Below are 10,501 nucleotides of genomic sequence, written 5' to 3'. Positions count from 1 at the left end.
AATGAAAGCAAACTTGATTTATATTCCTCTAAATCGAAAGCAAAAGACAAGAACAAATAAAGCAAAAGAAATCTAGCAAGACATTGAGAGATCTCTTCCTAGCCCAATCTAGTGGAGATTGATGGATCTACCACTAGCCCAAGTCCTAGAACACAAGATCTAAGGACCGAAATCTATTGAAGGCCAAACCCCCCAATAGCCCAAGCCTTACGGCCGACTCTCTCACAAGAGAAACAAGACTCCACTCATTGATCATTGGATGCCCTACAATGGCCCCTCTCAACCTTATTTATAGGCTAAGTCCTAGACAAAACATGGCATATTATCTTCTCATGGATGCAAGGCCTTTTCCACCGTTGATTGGCATGAGATATATGGCTCAAAATCACCCAAGAAGAGGTCCTCCCGCAGCTGGTTAGTCATTGATCCTTGGCTGTTGAATGGAGGCGGATGGATGGCTGGATCCCGCAGACTGGGCGCACGGGACGCGTGTCCCGGTTGGGGCTGGAAGAGTCCCAGTCCGGGAGGGACTGGGACTAGGCACACAGGCGGGGCGCATGGGACACGTGTCCCGATTGGCTGGGTCGCGCGTCCCGGCTGGACGTGTCCCAGTCCGGGTGGGACTGGGACTGGGCGCGCCAGGTTGGCGGGCGCGCGCCAGGTTGGCGGGCGCGCGCCAGGTTGGCGGGCGCGCGCCAGGTTGGCGGGCGCGCGCGGGCGGGCGCGGGCGCTCGGGCGGGCGCGGGCAATGGCAGGCGGGCGCGCGCGTGGCTGGGCACGGGCCTGGGCGCGCGGACACTGTGCGCGCGGGCACTGTAGCAGGCGAGGTTCGTCCTGCCGAACCTCGCCGCACTGTAGCAGGCTGCTGGCAGGCTGGCTGTGCGCGAGCACTGTAGCTGGCGAGGTTCTTGCCTAAGAATCTCGCCGCACTGTAGCACGTGAGGTTGGCCGCCGCAGGATTTGGCTGCGGCATGGCTTCGGCGGGGCTGCGTGCGCGGTGGGTTCGGCCAAGGTTGGGCATGCTTGGTCGAGGCTTAGGTATGCATGGGTGCACGTTTGGCTCGGCCGAGGTTAGGCGTGCTCGAACAAATGAAGGGGCTTGACAAAGGCTTTCCAAGCAAAGTAGTTGGCCTCGGCTTAACCCTCTGTTGGCCTCCTTATGGTCCGATGACCCTCCTTGGTTGGCATGGCTACTTTGGCCCTCGGTTGGTGTGCGGTTGTTGCTCCTCTTGCGGCGTGGCTTACGGGGGTCTTCAACATCATGCCTCGCAGCCACCAACGCGACGCTCGGAGCGTCCTCCCGAACCCATCGGGAGGTTGAAGAAGAACAAATTAATAGGTAAGTGCCAAACTCATTAACCCACAACTCGGTAGCCCAGATGCAAAAAAAAAAAGAATCGCACGTGACCGCACATGCCCATTGAAAAAAAAAACCGCACGTGACCGCACATGCTAGCTAAAAAAAAAGGTTTGCACGTGACCGCACGTGCCGTTGAAAAAAAAAGAAAAGAAAAAAAGCCCGCACATGATTTGCACGTGCTCAACCCGAATGTGCTACCTCGCACGTGACCGCACGTGCTCCCTCGCACGTGACCGCACGTGCGTGCCAAAAAAAAAAAAAAAACTCTACCTTCTCATCTTCTTCCCCGATCGTCCGACTGCCTTGCCACCATCATCGTCGCCGCACCGCCGAGGTCTCCCTGCTTCCGCCTCGGTGCCTCGTCGCCGCCGGAGCTTCACCGGCCAAGCCACCGCCCTAAGATCGTCATCGGCCCCGCCTCGCTTACGTCATCGTCCCGCGGTCACCGTGGTCGCAGTGGTGCCATCCCTGCGTCGCCAACTGGATCTCCATCTCGGCTGCCGCCCGATCCCCATCTTCCCTTTTCCTCCTCCGAGCGCCGCCTCCTCCCCTCCCCCCCCCAAGCGCCTCCTCCGCCGAGGTCCTCCTCCGGCTCTGAGTGCCTCTTCCGAGCGCCTCCTCCGGGCACAGCCTCCTCCGAGCCCCTCCTCCGACCGCCACCTCCTCCGGCCGCACCGCCGCAAGCCGCCATCCCTGCCAAGCCAAGCTTCCCATCATCGCTGCTCCGCCTCACCGCCCTCAGGCTCCACCTCCACTTCCTCCACCTCGTTCACTGCCCTACTTTTCTTGGTCCACTGCCCGACACCCACCCCCTCTCTGTGACCCCCTCCTTTTCATCCCTTAAAGGGTTCAGTCCCGAACCCATTTATTTCCTGCTGTCTCATTGGAACCGCCACCCTTCTTACCCTTTCACCCTCATCCCCTTCGCCTTCCCTTTCATTCCCCCCTTCTCCTTTTCACGCTTATCCGACACCACAACCGTTCACCCCTCCCCAACTCCCGTTCACACCATGCGCATCAACAAGGCCATGCACATCCACTGTTGGATTGAGAAATTATATCCTACACTATGCGCACCAACATGGCTATGTGCATCCACCCTACACTATGCCCACCAACATGGCATAGAGACGAGTGCATGATGAATGAAACCTATAGAAATATAGCTCGATGATCAGTGGGGCACATGGCTACATGGTGCAAGATATAATTTCTCTTGTTAGATCACCCATCGCATAGATCCCAAAGTGTTCCAAAGTGTATACTCATGCACCTATAAAGATCTCAAAGTGATCAATGGATGATTTGATGGTTTTGCAAGAAGGAGGGCATATCCTTCTTTCTCACGAAAGATACACCTCTGCCCCTTCAACAAGTGGATGTTTTGTTTTCATTTTTCAGATTTTTTTTTTTTTTTTGGCTTTTTGAATCAGGAGGGCATCCTGAGATAAAGTAGAGCATATGGAGGCTCTCTTTTCTTGCATTGTTCTATAATTTTGGACTGGATTTGGGATAAGAAATGTTAAACTTGAAGGAGATATTTTTTTTGTTAGTGCATTAAATAATAGAAAGAAACCAAAAGGTTTAGTCTTTCTCAAAGTGAGAAAGTGTCCAACGTAAAAGTTACCGAGAAATCAGATTTACTTGAGAGAGCCGGGGAATTCTGCATTACACTGTTCAGCAGGACATCCTCAACATGAGCAGGACGTAGTAGAATGAAGGAGCCTACCATTATATTTATGCAAAAATATTGTAGATATATTTTTGTTTTGGATTTATATCACAAAAAGGAGAGTCGTAAGTTCAATCCACACGGTATCCTATAAATAATCTATTTATATATTCTTATATAAAACTTCTGATATTTGTTTCCAGATCCAGTTTCAATTTCTCATTGGATTCCAACATCCACAAACTGAATAAATGATCCACACTTATATTTTCATTTTACCTTTCAATTTTTTTTTTCTTTTTCTGAAAAAGAATCACTAAGCTGAGTATGTTTGATAGTTAATTTCACTAGGGTCACTTGCAGAGCAATCACGGGGTTGCCAACAAGTAGAAGGGCACAGGCTAAACATGGCTACACACCAAGCTGTTCCTATGTTGCAATATTAGCCTTTTAGCTGCACAAATAATCATTGGAGAAAACTGCAGATCTTAGACCTTGACCATCATCCGGCCGTTCATCATTTTGGTACACGAAACTTCTACATTTCAAGTATTGAAACTGGATAAGAACACAAAACCTCTAGGTTAGAACAGAATGCCTCTACGGTTGTAAATCCATAATTTTTTGTACACTCTATATATAATGGTTATTGGAAATAATAATACAATGCAGTCTCGCCATTAATTCCCACTCCTAACAGACCTTATCACAACAACCATGGCCACCAGACCAGCCAGACACTAGGATAGCATGATTAAGAATTCCACTTATTCACCACTAATGCAATACTTTTCCATCAAGCCTCTCAAAACTGGCCTTGCACATATCATTAGTACAAGAACCAACATAAAATGCCATATAAAATTTATGATACACTTACCTTTTTCCATACTTGGGAGAAATAATAGGGTATCCAAAATCAATGGCAATGCTACATCTCTAAAAAGCCACCATTCTACATTGTTTCACATTTCTAGAAAAAAGAAAAAAATCAAAATGCTACATCAATAGTTGGGTATACGAGCAGGCTTTCTCTTTTAGCAGTGAAAAGCCAAAAATTAGAGTGGAGCACCCTGTCAAGGATCTGAGAATTATTTGCAGCAAACTAGTGCAAGAGATGCCCCTGGAAGCTTCAAATCCAGGAATCAACGTAGCAACTCAGTTAACAGTATGCATAAATTTATTTGCAGACACTTCACAGTCTTGCAAAATTTTGCCCAAGTCGTTTGAATTTTGATCAACTTTGCTACGAGAACTTTGGCTCCTAAAGAAATGTGGAGACCTAACAAAATAGACTACAAACTGGAGAAAAAAAAATGGCCCATTGATGTAGGACAAATTGTACCCAAGTTCAAGCAGCAGCAAAATCAACAAGGACCAGACCAAAAAACTTTAAAAAAAAATTAAAAAAAATATTAACTGGAGTTGCTTAAAAAAATTATGGCACCCAGATACCTGCAGAAATTGATGGTATTGCCACCCAACAGCATACTTGCTCAAGACTTCTGGTTTACTTGTTTATTTTAAAACTACCTATATAGGATGAATGGTAACTTTCCCATATAAATTGGTAAAATAATTTGACTAGAAAATTTTCTTTCTTTTAAATTGAGTAGAAGCATGCTCCTCGAACCATAGGAGCACCTTTTTGTACATCCACAGAAAATTTTTTATTTCTTTAGGTACACTGCTTATATTTTTTTTTAGTTATAAAAAAAAATCTGCTTCCTTTCTATAAAATTCAGACCCACTCACTCCAAAACCATCTGTGGATATTTATAAATCTAAATCTAACCCAGCTTGTAATTTTATAATTTTGATAGTTGTACTGTTCCAATCTTTGAATTCTATAAAATTTTTAGTCCAATCATCCAATCAAATTCTGAAAAGGCCAGCGATCCTCTTGCTATCAACTTTTTTTTTTCAGTGGACGGTGCTCATTCTTGAGTTTATCTGGCTTGTATCGCATTAGGTGGAATTAGAGCAGTACTTTTCCTTGGCTTGATAATTTCCAACAAACAACAGCAGCAATGGTTTGACAGGCAATGTGGGTGATATTCAGGCTAATCGGTACTTGACACAAGACATGTTCCAAGCATCAATTGAAGCACTTCAAAAATCAGTCCAAGATGGTAGGCAGACTAAATCAACCTTGACAACATGCAACACACAGCCAACTATGGTGCCTTGCGATAGGATGGTAAGAGTGAAGTGGATCAAATTATCCTTCAAAAAGATGCTACACACAAGCGACATCAAGATCATGACGATCCCATGAAGGTAGATTTCAGGGCTTGCATGAAGGTAGATTTCAGGGATTTCAACGATCATAAAGACTTTCTCGACTGGCCTGCGGAAGTTGAAATGTTCTTTGATTAATGGTGATTCCCAAAAAGAAGCAGCTGAAACTTGTTGCCTACAAGCCAAGTGACAACTTCTGCATGGTAGGAATAGCTACAATTAGAACGGACTCAGCAATGTGGGGCATGGCAATGGATGAAGAATTTAAGGTGCAAATTTTACCTGCTGACTATCATCAAACACTATTTCAATAATATCAAAATTGCAAGCGAGGTGTAAAAGCTTATGCAGAACAAGTTTTCTATTTGATTTCCATGTAATAATCTATTTAAGATTGAGCAGTCATGCAAGCTGCTAGATTGCAAGGCAAGTTAATATCTGTGATCCATGATAGAATCTCTATTCAACCTATTGGGATGGATAACATTGTCGGAGCAGCAAACAAAGTAGAAGCACAGTTAGAGTGACATTAAAGCTCCTCAGCAAGCAAAGTTATTGTAATAGAATCTTCACATGAAGTGCCACAAATTCAAGAGAAGGTTGCTATTAGAGACCAACCCCTATCACCCAGAGTGCGGGATACAGGCAACAGGCCAACAAGACAACAGAGAGGAGCAACAAACTATAAAGAAACTTTCTCAAAATCCATATGCACGCTCACAGCCAGTTGACTGTTACCGTTACAATCAGTCCAGGAATCAATCTAAAGAATGCCCCAAGTGTTCAATATGGCTACCGATCTTGGTGAAGGAAAAGAAAACAAGTAGAAAAGAACTGTCAGCTTGAGTAGCTTCTGATCTGACCATAGTGGCGGCCTCTGCAGCATCCCAGACCATCACCTCGGCGACGAGCTCGCGCGCCTCGACGAGCCTCGTTCCCTCCAGGCATCATCCACCCTGGCGTCGGCGGACCAAGACAAAGCGCATCTTGTAGCGGAAGCTCTTGGTCACGCCGGTGATGAGGTTCTGCGACCTCTCCTCAGACCGAGCTCCATCCGATACAACCACCTCGTTGTGTCGAGCTATCAGGGTCTTATTACTGAAGATCATCCCTGCAACTTCTCACAACGAAGATGGCGGCCAGGGAAGAAAATAGAAGTAAAAGAAATCGAGTGAGGGCTCTAAGATCCCCCCCTCACCCGAGATCTTATATAACCTACCTCGACGGCTCAGATCGAATTAACCAAGTGGCCAAGCAGCCAGATCTCGCCACATGGTAGATCTAGAAACTTCCTCGACGGATCTTCCTGGATCATAGCATTAAAGACTGAAACGGTCATGAGAGCCGCTTCGGAGAATAGGACATTAATGACTGACTCCTCGCGTTCCACCCAGCGACGCCTTGAGAAGGAGCGGACACGCAACACTTCAAAGAACTCCTGCGGCCGCTTCCGCTTCAATTGACGTGGCAACCGGATCCACTCAAGCTCAGCTTGCAAGACTCAGCCTGAAATAACCAGCCCTCAATTATGCAAAGTGTACCCAGCGCAGTGCGCACGTCCTCATAAGCACTTGGTTATGACCGGACGACCAACTGTCCAGCTACTTCCTTCATCCGAGCCGAAGAACGACTCGACCTCAGAAGTCGGGGGGGCAAATGATGGAGGGCAAAATGGTTCTGCTCACAACATGGGACCATCCAATTTCAGCCAAATAGACATCAGCACCGAGCAGGCCAGATCTCAGTCCTGCTGAACACCAGTCGGACCCCAAACCCTACAAAAGACCGAGCAGACCTCGGCCGGACCTCTCCACTCGAAGCGCCCTGCAGGATCGACCAAAAGCCAAAGAGGCCCCGTCGACCGCAGGTATCTATAATGATGCCCCTCGAGCCAGGCTCGGAGCGCTCTGCAGGATCGACCGAGAGCCGAAGAGACCTCGTCGACCGCATGTATCCGTAACGACGCCCCGGCCCGAGCTCAGGGCCCCCTACCGAGCTGACTTCAGAGCCGAGGAGGCTAGACCGACCTCAGTGTCCGTCGAGCCGACCTCACAAATATATGTCGCGGCCCCCAAGCGAGTCCGACCTCGCCCACGGCCACATCCGCGTGCGCACCTATGCGCGCCCTTATGTTCACATACGTGGCCATACATTACAACCTCACTGCGCCATGCTTTACTTGCTGGCCACTCCACAACATGTCAACCAGGAACCATACCCTGCCACCTCTATCGACGCCATACCGTTCACAAAGACAGCCTACACCGTATGCCTCAAGCAAACCCTGGCTGCACGCCACATGGGCATCTCCGCAGGGACTATAAATAGCCCCATCAGATAACGCTTAAGGACTTTTTGGTTAGACCACCTAAAATCTATCCTAACTTCATCATCGGAGGGCCCTCACCGGAACCCCACCAGTGAGGCTTTGTGCAGGTCCGCCGGCGCGCAGGAAGTGATACTCTTCTCCGTCTTGTCCGGCAGCTCCCCTGACTCCTCCGGCGTGGTCACCCTCGGGCCGAATTTGAACCACAACAGTACTAATACCTGCTTGATGAGAAAGATCAATAGTAGGAAACATAAACTAATGGAGTTATGTTTTGTAGCAACAAGGACATTATCACACCCAAAGCACGTGAAGGAAACATTATATTTTCTATTGGAAAAATGTATGAAAATGAAATGGTTTGCAATGTAGTAAATATGGGTGCATGTTATATATTCCTCGCTAGAACAAGATTAGTCCTGATAAAAACTCTGATCAGAAGGAAATATTTATGTCTTTCATAAAAACAGGAAGAAAATCATCTCAGCTTACATGGCAAACATCAAAACCAAAACTTTTCAAAATGGAAGATCAGTTTTTCTTAATTGTGAATAATTTTCTAAAATAGTCAAAAGGTCTCAACTATGGACAAGTTTTGAAGTATAAATTAAATCTTATGTCATCATAGAGGCTGCCAAGCTAAAACAAACTCAATTACAAGTTTTGTTCAAGGGGACTGATGTAAGACAAATTATAACCAAATTCAAGCAGCAGCAAGACAGACCACATCAAAAAGGCTCAATAAAAGAGGGGGAGAAAAAAGAAATGCCTATTAATTGGAGTTGCCATAAATTATGACAACTAGATACTTGCAGGAATTAACAGATTGCCACCCAATAGTTTAGGTGTTGAACCTCTTCAAGACTTCTGGTTTACTTGTTTATTTTAAATCTATTTTAGTTACGAGAGAAGTGCATTCCTAAATGAACAGGTACTTTCCTAGATGAGTAAATGGAATACTTTGAGTAGAGAAGTTATTTCTTGTTAGTTCAGCAAAATGAAGTTTTGTTTTAAATTGAATAGAAAGAGGATTCTCAAGTCCAATAAAGGACTGCTATTTGTACATTGAGAGCATTTCTTTATACATCCTCATAAAATAGTTTATCTCTTGAGGTTCACAAGGTGTGAACTCAAGAGAGCTAGATTGTTCATGAGTTTTAAGAGGATGGTGATCCTCTTACTAGCAACTCTTATTTTTTAAGGAGACGGAGCTCTCTTGAGTTCATCTCACTTGTGCTGCATTACTCATTTTATAACAGAGGATTGCTTTCTTCTAATCCATAGCCCAAACACTTCATAGCCATAAAACAGAGGACAAAATTGTCAATGAAGATACCAGGAAATTGCAGAAATCCTGTAGAACGGCAACAGCTGCATGGGGCCTTGGAAGGCTACTCTTGCTCACTTGTACAGCTGTTTCAGTCTTGTGCAAGCTTCCAGAACATTTCCTCTATGACCGAAGGCACTGACCCTGATGAAGCCCTCGCCCCCAGGTCCAAACCCGCTGCCAGGAGTTGTAACCAGGTGTGTCTTCTCAAGAATCTCAGCAAACACATCCCATGAGCTTCGACCTGGAAAGTGCACCCCAAACATAGGGAGCATTCTTCCCACCATATACATGGAAACCAAGTGAAGTAAATGTATCGACAATTATTTCAGAATTTTCTTTATAGAATCTGATCACATCCTTCATGGCCTGCACACACATGAAATCTAAGCAAAGCAATGTTAATGAATGATTGGCATTGTGATGTCTTCAAACTCACCTTTAAACCTTCAGAAGAAAGACAAGCTAGACCCCCAGCTTGAGAAATGTTGGATGCACCATTAAAGCAAGTGCAAACTATACGATTGAAATCCTTGGCAACAGGAAATCCATCAGAGAAAAGTAACTCCCTTGGGGACCACAGTCCAACCAAGACGAACAACCAGTAAACCCAGCATATTTAGAAAAAGATGATGTTTCAAATCGCAACCTGCAAAAGAGATCAAATTCCATCACAGTTCATGACACTTAAATGTCCAAATAAAATAATGAAAAGAGACCATATAACTTTCACATTCAGTTGCTTATTGAGCCTTATAATTGGGTTCACAGTGAGGTGGTGGCATCCTTTAACCAATCTTGATAAGCTAAATAGATTTATGAGAACTTGTGAATATGTTTGGAGATCAGGGTCGACGGAACCGGTACCGGATCCCGTACCGGTTGTCCGATAGGACGAGTCGGTACGGATCCGCGCTATGTCGTGCCGGACCCGCGTTGTGCCGTGCTGGGCCGTACTGACATAGTAGAAAAAGCGGAGGAGAGGGAGAACGAGAGAAGAAAAAAAAGAGAGAAGGAGGAGGCCAAGGGAGGCCCGCGGAGGGTAGGAGAGCCGCCGCGCGGAGGAGACGGAGGTCGGAGAGCCGCCATACGAAGAAGGCGGTAGACGGAGAGTCGCTAGGAAGCCACGGAAGAAGGGCTCCCTCCGGTCCCCTATTTCATTCGAAACAAGGGCCGAAGGGGGCTCTTTAATTTTTAAGATTTTTAAGTAAAAGTCGGCAAACCAATTTCCGACTTTACTTAATTTTTTTAATAAGTAAAGTCGGCAATTGATTTGCCGACTTTCACTTAAAAACCTTAAAAATAAAAGGGGCTCCTCCATCCCCTGTTTCAAATGAAATAGGGGACCGGAGCGAGCTTCTGCGGCTCCCTCCTCCACGCAGCGCCTCCCTGGATTCTACCAGCTAGCCGTGGAGGCCAGCCTCGACCTTCCTCTCTCTTCCTCTCTCCTCCCTCCCCTGCTCTCTCTTTCTCTTTCTCTTTTTCCTTCGTCTTCTCCCCTTCCGATGCGGGTCTCGTTTTCGTCGCTGGAACTGTCTCAGTCTGCGGCCGGTACAGCTCGGGACGCCCCGAACC

The 10,501-nt window shown here is 46.4% G+C and overlaps 1 long non-coding RNA gene across 1 annotated transcript; it reads right to left on the bottom strand.

The window, feature by feature from the left end:
* Positions 1-5,066: 5,066 nt before the first annotated feature.
* Positions 5,067-9,525, bottom strand: LOC120105496. Its single transcript, XR_005507898.1, has 3 exons — positions 9,366-9,525; positions 8,936-9,295; positions 5,067-5,469 (listed from the first exon to the last, which is right to left on the bottom strand). It is a non-coding gene; the product is annotated as an uncharacterized LOC120105496 (long non-coding RNA).
* Between the last annotated feature and the right edge of the window lie 976 nt (positions 9,526-10,501).

This window comes from Phoenix dactylifera, unplaced genomic scaffold (assembly GCF_009389715.1).
Source record: "Phoenix dactylifera cultivar Barhee BC4 unplaced genomic scaffold, palm_55x_up_171113_PBpolish2nd_filt_p 000300F, whole genome shotgun sequence".
NCBI classification, from domain to species: Eukaryota; Viridiplantae; Streptophyta; class Magnoliopsida; order Arecales; family Arecaceae; genus Phoenix; species Phoenix dactylifera.
Note: the sequence above shows the minus strand (reverse complement) of the source record. Positions and strands in the feature narration are given on the sequence as shown.